Below are 11,633 nucleotides of genomic sequence, written 5' to 3'. Positions count from 1 at the left end.
TAGGACTTTCCAGATCAAATAATGCAATGATTTAGAAGTGCTGATATTTACTTCCAGACTGCCTTCCAGAGAGGCTGCCTCAGTGCACATCCCTGGGGCAGAGCCCTGCACATCTGCCCCAGCTCCGAGCTCCTAAGTCCTTGGTGGGCACCTGCTGTGCCCAGTCCTGAGCCTGCAGAAGCACTTTGCTGGGAGCTTTCTCTGCCCTGGTCTTCAGTGACTGTCTGCTCTGACTTTCTCTCTTGGCCTCCTCAGCTCTTTTCAGCCCGTCTTAGCCCCCCATGCCCACTCTCATTCTTTTCCTCCCCCTTTCTGCAGAGGGCTCCCAGCCCCTGCCTGCCCAGCTCGGGTGTCCCCGAGGCCTCCGCGGTGCTGCGGTCTGTGACCCTCCCCTCTGGGACACCCCTCCCCCTCCCGGCATTCTCCCAGCTCACTCTCTCCAAGCTGGAACCTGGGAGGCAGCAGAGAGCGGGGTGCAGAGCTTGGGAACCCCTGCTTACATCACACGCCTTTTTGCTCCTGCTGGTGACGTGGCCTTGGCAGTGCTCAGCAACCTGCACCTCCTTCCTCACCTGTGAGGTGGGATCTTGGCGGCTCTTGGGTCAGCCCTGTGCCCTGACAGAGGGCTTCTGTGAGGATGGAGAAGGCACCGACACTGCCCAGTTAGGAGGCTGCCGGAGCCGGAGGGAGCTGTTCTGCTGAAGGACAAGGAAGGGACAGAGGGACAGCATTCCGGGCTGAGGAAGTGTACGGCAGCCCTCAGGTGGGAAGGAGCTTGGCATAGGCAGGGACGGAAGGAGCCCACCGCGGCTGTGGTGAAGGGAGAGCGGAGACGAGCTGGAGAGGAAAGCAAGGGTCCGATGGTGCAGGCGTGGGGGTCCGGCAAGAAGCTGGGTGAACCTGGGCTGAGGTGCAGCTTGAAGAGACCGGAGAGTGGGGGAGCTAGAGTGGATGGGGGGTCTGGGCAAGAGGCCGTCCAAGGTTTGAGGAATGTTCCAGAAGCAGCATCTCAGCCCAGACGGTGAGGCACAGAATGCAACTGGCTCTCGGGGTCCTGGCGTCGGCTGGGAAGAGATCTTTGCCAAGGGGGGGATGTGGCCGGACAGGAGTTGAGAGGGGAGAGCGGAGGGTTACGGGGCTGCGGGAGGCCAGAGATGCCGTGAGATGTCCAAGAAGATAACCAATGCCCTGGTGTGGGGCTTGGGGGAGACGGGGGCTGGGTGGGGGCCCAGAACTGGGTGTCGTCCCTGTTCCATGCACCGATGGCAGCCCTGCTCTCTCACAGGTACCTCAGTCCCTGGGGGGCCCCGACACCCCGAGTACCCGCTCCGACCACTCCACTAGGTTCCTTTTTGTCCACACGCATGAGGCTGTGGGTCACTGTCCTCTGTGTCCACCCCCTGCCCCCCGAGAACGGGGGACTCTGTCCTCCCTCCACACCCTCCCTGCCACCAGCCCCCCACAGGACGGTCACTGGAGCCTCCTCTCCAGGCTCTGGCACACCCTGGCCCCCCAGCACACGCGCCCCCGCATCAAGTCTCCCTGCTCAGGGTGCGTCCCTCGGGCGGCTCCAGCCTCCCTCCAGGAGGGGCCCTCGGTGGCTGCGCATCACTCCCCCCTCTTCGGGCTTCACCAGGAGTTTTGCATTGAAACTTGTCGGCCTCTCGAGACCATGAGCCCCAAAGGGCAAGCGCCAGGTCGGCTGTGCTCTGAGCCCTGCTGCCCAGCCCCCCGGGACACGCCAGAGCAGGGGGCCAGGAGGGGCTGCCCCAGAGGAGCCCGAGGCTGGCTGTGAATGTGGGTGGGGGCTCAGGTGGCCCAGTGGCTGTGAGGCCTGAGGCTCTGAGCCCACCCACAGCCCCAGCCCCTGCAGGACCCCATCCCAAGCCTTTTCCTCCCATCGTCTCTCGCAACCTCCCAGACCCTGGAAAACCATCGGGAAGAAAGGGGGAATGTGACCCAGAGATGGTCCTGACCACAGGGGCACAGCCGGGGCCCTGTGAGGGCCTGGAGAGGATGGCCGGGGGCACGGGCCGGGTCCTGCCTGCTTGAGGCTTCTCAGCCATCAGCAGACTGGGTGGGGGCCTTGAAGTCTGGATTCCTAGGTGTTCTGGTTTGCTAAAGCTGCCATTATGCAAAATACCAGAAATGGAGTGGATTTTATAAAGTTATAGTCCTAAGGCCATAAACTGTCCAAGCAAAGGCATCAATAGTAGGTACCTCCACAAGAACACCAACGGCATCTGGAAAACCTGTGTTAGCCGGGAAGGCGTGTGGATGGCATCTTCTTCCTTTGCTCCCAGGTTGCGTTTCAAAATGGCTTTCTCCCAGGACATTTCTCTCTAGGCATCTGGAGGTATTCTCTTAGTTTCTCCCAGGCAAAATGGAATAGCAAAAGTCTTCAAAATGTCTCTCTTGGCTGCAGCAGCGAGCTCCTTCTGTCTGAACTCTTATAGGGCTCCATTGATTAAATAAGACCCATGCTGAAAGGGTGGGGTAACACCTCCATGGAAATAATCTAATCAAAGGTGTTACCCACAGTTGGGTGGGTCACACCTCCATGGAAACAACCTAATCCAAAGATTCCAACCTGATGTACACTAACACATCTGCTTCAACAAGATTTCATTAAAGAACACGGCATTTTGGGAGACATAATACATCCAAACCAGTATACTGCGTCTGGCTCTGATGTGCTAAAGCCCTTGTCTGGCACCCCCTGCACCCCGAGGGTGGGAGAGACGGGCCGTTCTTGGCTGTGTTGGGGCTGGGGGAGAGGACCTGGGGGTCCCTGCTGTCCCAAGGGGTCAGGTCACATTGAGCACTGGGAAGAGAGGTCCTGGGGGTGCGGGCTCCACCTCCACCTGCGAGGACCTCCCTGGGGCCTCCTGCTTCCCGCCCTCCCTGGGAATTCCCTGTGACCCAGGGGCTGAGGGAGGGGAATGTGTGCCCAACAGGGTGCAGCCCGCAGTGGGTGATCTGGTGGCCCCAGCCCCAGCCACTCCTTCTGCCTGACCCGGGCTCTGTGGTGTCCCCAGTGCCCAGAACAGGGCCTGGCCGGTGGCAGAGGTGGAATAATCTGTGCATGGTGAATGAATGAATGCATGAATGAGTAACTGAGGAGGAGCCCAAGGGGTTTCTTTCCATCTCAGATGGAGACAAAAATCCCTGCCCACAGTCTGCATTGAAGGGAGGGCAGGGCAGACAATAAACAAATCAGAGAAATGGGGGGGCCGAGGGTGAGGGGGTGGGGGAACGTGGAGGGGGAGGGATGGGGGATGGGGAGGGAGGAGGATAGGAATGGGGAGAGATGGGGATACACAGCTTTAACTGTAGCAGTCAGAGCAGGCTTCTCTGGGGAGGTGACATTTCAGCGCGGACGGCTCTCCAGGCAGGGCCAGATGCCCCCCCAGCCCCCCATGAGGCCTGGCACCAGACCCAGCTCCCGGGAAGCCTTGAGACCTGGAAGACGGGGTGCGGGAAGGGCGGAGCCTGCTGCGCGTCTATCCCGCAGGCCGAGGCTCACTAGGTGGGTTCGGATAAGGTCCGCCTCCTCCGTGCCTCGGTTTCCCCACTTGCCCAGGGGGCATCTGGCGCGAGTGGCAGGTGGGAGCGAGGGAGGCTCTGGGGGCTGCTCCGGGGTGGGGACACTGCCCCCCCCTCTCTGGAGTGTCTGGGCTCCCCCACCCTGGGGCGTTCAAAGGGGGGTGTGGGCGGGAAGCAGGGGGGGCCCCAGCACCCCGAGACCCTGCCCTGGACCCTTGCCCTGTGCCCTGTCGGCTGTTGGGGTTTCGAGAACACTCCGCAGGGCTCATGAGAGCTGAGGGAACGAGCAGGGTGGGGCCTCTTCCCCTTTACAGGAAACGCCCCCGCGCAAGGGAGGGTGGGCGAGGCCGCAGCGCTTCACCCGGGCAGGCCCCGGGCACCGCGGGGGCGCTGGGGGGGGGGGGCGTCTCCCGCCGGCCCCCAAGGGCCTCGGCCCCCGGCCCCCCAGCCCGCCTCAGAGCACAGCGGAGCTTCTGCCTGGCGAGCGGGGTACCAGGCTGCACCCCTGCCCGCGCTGGGGTCTGCAGGGGCGGGGGCTGTCGTCCTGCGGGGTGGGGTGGGGGGGGCAGCAAGACCCTGCAGCCCCCACCGCGTCCCCTCACTGCCCCCGCCCTGCGCCTTCTTCCCTATGGGCCGCCTGGGCTGTCCCCCCCAGGGGTCTGGGACTGTACTAAGAAGCGACCCTGAAGGGGTCTGGACAATTCTGCCCCGGAGGGCCCTGCTGGCAAAGCTGGCTGCGCCCCCAGCGCCTGCGGCCGTCGGAGGGGAACGTCCGGGGGTGGGCGGGGGCCCTGCTCCCAGGGTCGAGCGGGGGCACCTTCAGACTTGCCCGTTGCCGACGAGGCACAGAGGCACAGGGACACCGAGGGCCGCGACCAGGGCGGGAGGGGGCTGCGGCCGTTCTGGGCTGGACGTCCAGGGACGTGCTCAGGGGCTGGGCAGATGCCTGCGTCTGGCTGGGGGCTCCTCCCCAGCATGTCAAGGTGGGAACCAGTCTGATTAGACTAAGGCTGCTGGGTTGGCTGGATTTGAAATGTCAACCCCCCTTAAAGAGGCAGAGGTCTTAGGCGGGTGACATGGGGCCGCGGGTTTCAATGTTGGGGAGCCTGATCCTCTCACATGACCACGTGCAGTGCTCCAGGGGGCTGGGGCTGCCTCTCTGGAGCCCCACACCTGCGTCTGCAGAGGCCTCAGGTGTGCAGTGTCCCCCCAGGTCTGCCTGCTCATGCACCCGGTCCTGGGGTGTTGGTGGTGCTGGGGAAGCCCAGTGGGGACAGGCAGCCAGCAGTGAGGTGGGCCCTGTCTAGCAAAGGAAGATTGGGGTTTGGGTCTGAGCAGTTTCCACATGGGAGATCTTGGGCCAGGCACCGTCTCTTTCTTAGCCCCCGTTTCCCCCTCTGTGAAAGGAGAGCCAGAGCTACCCCGGAAGCCCTCTCCCAGGTGACAGGTGGGGACCACAGTGTCTCCCCAACCCTCACCTCATGTAGCCTTGGGGCCTCTGAGAGTGGTCCTTGCTTCCAGGGACCCTTTCTGCAGAGCTGTGTCAGCAATCGGTGAAGCTTGAAACCAGACTAGACGCTCAGCTCAAGGCAGAGGTGGGGAAATGCCCGGGGACCGACTTCTCTGCTGAGTGTGTTGTTTTTTTCTCTGGAGGGGACTTTTACTTCACTTCAGAAGAGGCTGAAACAGGTAGGAGGAAATGAAAACAAGGGCTTTGCTGGGTAACATCAGTCAGTGTGGAGGGTAGGGGTGCTAAGCAGCCAGGCTGCTCAGAGCAGGGAGGAGGAAATGCAGATGCACTTTGTGGGGAGTTAGGGGTCCACCCACTTGGATGGCTGCTGGTGGTGAAGAAGCGGGGAGGGGGGGGCAGGTGGCAGGTGCCGATGGCTGGGAGAGCTCAGCAAGTTGGCCAGTTGGAGGGAATTTAAAGGAACAATGCCTGTTGCATCCCAGCATGTAAGGACATCTCTGTCAGCTCACGGGTTTACCCTGGATTTAACAAAACAGAGAGTTTAGTGATCACACATGGAAAGAGACAAAGCCACTAAACAAAAAGACCATTGCAATCTTCATCAAGTAATGAGAACAGTCTCTGGGGTGAGGAGAATCTGCCTTCCAGAGTTAATATCTTCAGAATTACAGTTCTCAATTAAAACTTACAAAGCCTACAGAGAACAGGGAAGTACAGCCCATTCACACACAAAAAAGAAATAGAAACCATCCCTGAGGAAATGTACACATTGGGCTTACTAGGCAAAGACTTCATATTAAGTGTCTTAAATATGCTCAAAGAGCAGAAGGAAACCACGGACAAATGACTAGAGGAAATCTGGAGCGCAATGCATGAACAAATGGAGGAGAGCAATAAAGACAGAGAAATTATAGAAGGAACCACATTAAAATTTTGCAGCTGCAAGACACAATAGCTGAAATGATAAATTCACTAAGGGAGATCAACAGCTGATTTGAACAGGCAGAAGAAGAATCAGCAAACTTGAAGACAGGGCAGTTGAAGTTACCCAGTCTGAAGAGCAGAAAGAAAAAAAAAAGAATGAAGAAAACTGAACAGAACCTAAAAGACTTGTGGGACACCATCCAGCCTACTAACACATGCATTACAGGAGCCCCAGAAGCAGTAAAGAGAGGGAAAGAAAAGGGGAAGAAAAATATCTGAAGAAACAATGGCTGAAACTTCCCAAATTTGATGAGATGTGAATCTACACATCCAAGAAGTTCAGTGAACTCCAAGAAAGATCAATTCAAAAAGATCCACAATCAGATACATTATATAAAAGCTTTTAAAGACAAAGATAAGAACAATATCTGGAAAGTAGTGAGAGAAACAACTTGTCATGTGCAAGGGATCCCTGATAATATTTGCATCTGAACCCTCTTCAGAAACCATGGTGGCCAGAGGCAGTGGGGCAATATATTTCAAAACAAAACACAAAAAAGCAACTGTCAACCAAGAATTCTATATGCAATGAAATGATCCTTTAAAAATTAAAGGGAGATTAAGGAATTCCTAGGTTTTAAAAAGGGGGAAGAGAGTTTGTCACTAGCAGGGCTGCCCTCCATGAAATGCTAAAGGGTGGCACAAAGCCATGTGAAGAAATAAAGACACTGGTAAAGAAGGCAGTATTGGAGGAACTGAAAAACAAAAAGATGTGGCATCTATGAAACAAATAGCACAAGGCAGAAGTACATCCTTCATTATCAGTAATAACTTTAAATGCAAACGAGTTAAAATCACCACTTAAAAGACAGTATTGACAGAATGGATAAAGCAAAATGAAGATTCAAAGACACAACTAAGTTGATATGAAAAGATGGGAAAAGGTATTCCCATGCAAATAGCAATCAAAAGAGTGCTGGGTCAGCTATACTAATATCAGATAAAATGGATGTTAAGTAAAAAAATTGTTACAAACAACAAAGAAGGACCTTCTATATTGATAAAATGTCAATTCCTCAAGAAGATATAACAATTATAAACATACATGCACAATTCAATAGAACCCCAAAATATATGAGGCAAATATGGGAGACTTCAATGCCCACTTCAATAATGTATTGAACATCTAAACAGATCAATAAGAAATAGAGAACTTGAACAACACTATAAAGCAAGTAGATTTAATAGATATTGATAGAACATTCCTCTCAACAATAGCAGCATATACATTCTTCTCAAATGTATATGGATCACTCTCCATGATAGACAATATACTAAGCCATAAAACAATTCTCAGTAATTTAAAAAGTATTGAAATCATACCAAGTATCTTTTAGGACCCCAATGGTGTAAGGCCAGAAATCAATAATAGAAGGAAAACTGGAAGATTTCCAAGTACACGGAAATTAAACAAAACACTCTTAAGCCACCAATGGGTCAAATAAAAATCACAAGGGAAATTAGAAAATACCATGAGATTAACGAAGAAGAAAATATAACAAAACTTATGGCTCTTCAAGAGTATCAACAAAATTGGAAAAATTTTAGTCAGACTGACTATGGAAAAAAAGAGAAGACACGAATAACTAAAATCAGAAGACATTACTAGCAAACTTACAGAGTTTAAAATGATTATAAGAGAATACTATGAGCAATTGTATGCCAACAAATTAGATAATCTAGATGAAATGGAAAAATTCCTTGAAACAAACAAAATACTAAAAAAAAAAAAAGACTCAAGAAAAATAGAAAATGTCAATAAACCTATAAAAGGTAAAGAGACTGAATCAGTAAGCAAAAACCTTTTAGAAAAGAAAAGTCCAGGGCTACATGGCTTCAGTGGTGCATTCTACCAAACATTTAAAGAAGAATTAACTCTAATCCTACTCAAACTCTTTCAACAATGTAAGAGGCGGGATCACTTCCTAACTTATTCTATGAGGTCAGCATTACCCTGATACCAAAGGCACCACAGAAAACCACAGACCAATATCCCTTATGAATATAAACATAAAAATACTCAACAAAACACTAAGCAACCAAACCTAACACCATAGTAAATGGTTTATAAACCCTGTGGGATTGACCCCAGGATTGCAAAGGTGTTTTACATAAGAAAATCAATCAATGTGATACACCACATCAATAGACTAAAGGGGAAAAAACACATGATCATCTTAATGGATGCAGAAAAAGCATTTAAGAAAACTCAACATCCTTTCATGATAAAAACATTCAGCAAAGTAGGTAGAGAAGGGAACTTCTTCAACATGAAAAGGCCATTTATGAAAAGCCCTCAGCTAATATCATATGCAATAGTGAAAGATGGAGAGCTTTCCCGTCTAAGATCAGGAACAAGGATGCAACCTTCACAATTATCTTCACGGTGCTAGAAATCCTAGCCAGAGCAGTCAGGCAAGAAAAAGAATTAAAGGGCATCCACATTGGAAAGGAAGAAGTTAAACTTTCCCTATTTGCAGATGACATTCTATATATAGAAGATCCCATAGATTACACACACACACACACACCCCTCCTGAAATGAATTTAGCAAAGTTGCAAGGTAGAAGATCAATACTAAAATATCAGTTGTGTTTCTATACACCAGCAATAAATAATCTGACAAGGAAATTAAGAAAACAATCCCATTTACAATAACAACCAAAAGAATAAGATACCTAGGATAAATGTAACCAAAGTGCTTGTGGTGGTTTGGAGCTGTATGTACCCCAGAAAAACATGTCCTTAAACTTAATCCATTGCTTGTGAACCCATTGTAAGTAGGACCTTTTGATGAGGTTATTCAGTTAAGGTGTGGCTCACCTCAATCAGGATGGGTCTTAATCCTATTACTGGAGTTCTCGTAAGTGGAAAGAGAGAGAATGCCGTGGGGAGCAGCCAGAAATGAAATTCAGTGGAACCCAGAAGAGAACGGAGAGTCCAGGGGAGGCTGCCAGCCCTGCAGCAGCCCCGGAACACCACAATCTTCTGGGAGAAAGCCTTGTCTTCATGATGCCTTGATTTGGACACTTTCCTGGCCTTAAAACCTTGAGCTAATAAATTCCCATATTTAACTCGACCCTTTTCGTGTATTTGCTTGGGCAACCTAGGAAACCAAAACAAAGTCAACACTTGTACTCTGAAAACTACAAAACATTGCTGAAAGAAACTGGAGACTGAAATAAATTAACAGACATCCTATGTTCATGGACTGGAAGACTTAATATTAATACGGCAGTACTCTCCAAAGTGATCAGCAGACTCAATGCAACCCTGTCAAGGTTCTAATGGCCTTTTTTTGATGAAATTGAAAAGCTGACGTTACAATTCATATGGAATTGCAAGGGCCCAGAATAGGCAAAACAATATTGAAAATGGAAAACAAGCTAGGAAGACACACACCTTTAGATTTACAAACTTACTATAAAGCCACATTAATCAAAGCAGTGTGGTACTGGCATAAAGATAGACGTATAGACCAATGGAATGGAGTTGAGAGTCCAGAAATAAACCCACACATCTATGACTAATTGATTTTTGACTAGGGTGCCAAAACTATGCAGTGAGGAAAGAGTAGTCTCTTCAACAAATGGTGCTGGAAAACTGGATATCCAAGTGCAAAAGAATGAATTTGGACCTCTATATCACTACATATGCAAAATTTAACGCAAAGTGGATCAAAGACCAGTGGAACTTTCCAGAACACTCGGTGAGAGGCAGAGGAGCAGCAGCTGCCTTAGTAGCACACAGCACCACGCTGCTCCCCGCTTCCTCTCACTGGCTTAGCCCGCTCACCAGAAAATGGTGAAAGAAGCCAGTTACCATGATGTTTTGGGGGTCAAACCCAATTCCACCCAGGGAGAGTTGAAAAAGGAAACTAGCCTTGAAGTACCACCCTGATAAGAATCTAAATGAGGGAGGAAAGTTCAAACAGATTTCCCAAGCTTATGAAGTGCTGTCTGATGCAAAGGAAAGAGGATTATATGATAAAGAAGGAAAACAGCCCATCAAAGAGGGTGGAGAGCAGTTGCGGGTTCCAGCTCCCGCATGGACACCTTTGATGTGTTTTGTGGAAGTGATGGAAGAATGCAGACAGAAAGGAGAGGTAAAAATGTTCTACATCAGCTCTCGGTAACCTTAGAAGATTTATATAATGGTGCAACAAGAAAACCAGCTCTGCAAAAGAATGTGATTTGTGACAAGAGTGAAGGCTGAGGTGGTAAGAAAGAAGCAGTAGAGTGCTGTCCCAGCTGCCGAGGTAAGGAATGCAAATAATTCATCAGCTAGAACCTGGAATGGATCAGCAAATTCAGTGTCTGTGCATGGAATGCTGGGCCACGGGGAACAGATCAGTCCTGAAGATAGACGTACAAGTTGCAATGGAAGGAAGATGTTAGAGAGAAGAAGATTCAAGACGTTCATGTTGGCAAAGGCATGGAAGATGCCAGAAGATGACAGTCTGTGGTGAAGAGACCAAGAGCCAGGACTGGAGCCAGGAGATAGTGTCATTGTTTAGTTCAGAAGGATCGTGCTGCTTTCACTCGACGAGGAGAACTTTACATGTGCTTGGTTGAAGCAGTGTGGCTCCGAAAGCCAGCACCCACTCTCAACAACCGCACCATGGAGCAATCCGGCGTGGAGCTCTCAGGTGTGTGCTAAATGAAGGCGTGCCGATTTACCGTGGCCATATGCCGAGGGTGCCTAATCATCTAGTGTAAGGTAAACTTTCCTGAGAACCGCTTGCTCTTTCCTGATAAACTGTCCTAAAACTCCCACCTGAGAGGAAAGAAGTAGAAGAGACGGATGCAGTGGATCAGGTAGAACCGGCGGCGCTGGATCCCAGTCAGGGAAGGTGGCGCCAGGGCGATGAAGAAGCACGTGAGGATGACAAATGGCACCCAGAGGCGGCCTGAGAAAACTCTCAGTGGGGCCACGAGTAACACTCCCCGATGGCGTTTCAAATTCAGTACTGAGTAAGCGAAGGACTGTAATCATAGTCAGCTCACTACTTGCTGTCGTTTTTGTTTGAATATTCAACTACAGTCGTGTTTTAAAAGTTAAATGAAGATAACTCAAATAGAAAAGCTCTGACTTTGCCCTGTATGTATGATGACTTCAGTGTGCAAGATGAAGTTTAATACCTGGAAAAACTACTTTGGGTTTAAAAAAAAAGAAAAGTCCCCTTGGCATTTGTTGGGCCACACCCTGTCGTCGTCTTTCACCGAGCACCTGCCATAGCTTCGAGTGAAATGCCAAGCATAAGCTATGTACTGGCTTCAGGGTCTGACCCTTCCTTGTTAAGCTATGAAATTAAAACTGTATTTAACTGACAATCAGAAAACAAAATTAGTAGAGGAGTGTTGGTCTATCTAGTTATTTGCATTCAGTGGGATCTGTTGTGATGCTTCTGCATTTATTCTTTTGCTGCCACTGTTATTTGAAGATGGCACAGTATATAATTTAGTCTGTTATCAGTAATAGAAACGACAGCTTTCTAAAGAAGGGGTTTATTGTAATATGCTGCTTCCCGAGGGCATGCACTTCTATGATTGTGTTCCCTTCTGCTGAGCCATCTTTTTAAAAAATATTTAAATGTGTTGCTCAGTCGTGGTTACATTTATTTTTTCCCTTC

General features: G+C 50.1%; 1 pseudogene; it reads left to right on the top strand.

Annotated features, from left to right (window-relative positions):
* The first annotated feature begins 9,802 nt into the window (after positions 1 to 9,802).
* On the top strand, positions 9,803 to 10,517 carry LOC119528069 (annotated as a pseudogene).
* Positions 10,518 to 11,633: the final 1,116 nt, after the last annotated feature.

The sequence above is a fragment of the Choloepus didactylus genome, chromosome 2, assembly GCF_015220235.1.
Source record: "Choloepus didactylus isolate mChoDid1 chromosome 2, mChoDid1.pri, whole genome shotgun sequence".
Lineage (NCBI taxonomy): Eukaryota > Metazoa > Chordata > Mammalia > Pilosa > Megalonychidae > Choloepus > Choloepus didactylus.
This window is presented reverse-complemented; position numbering and strand designations above follow the sequence as displayed.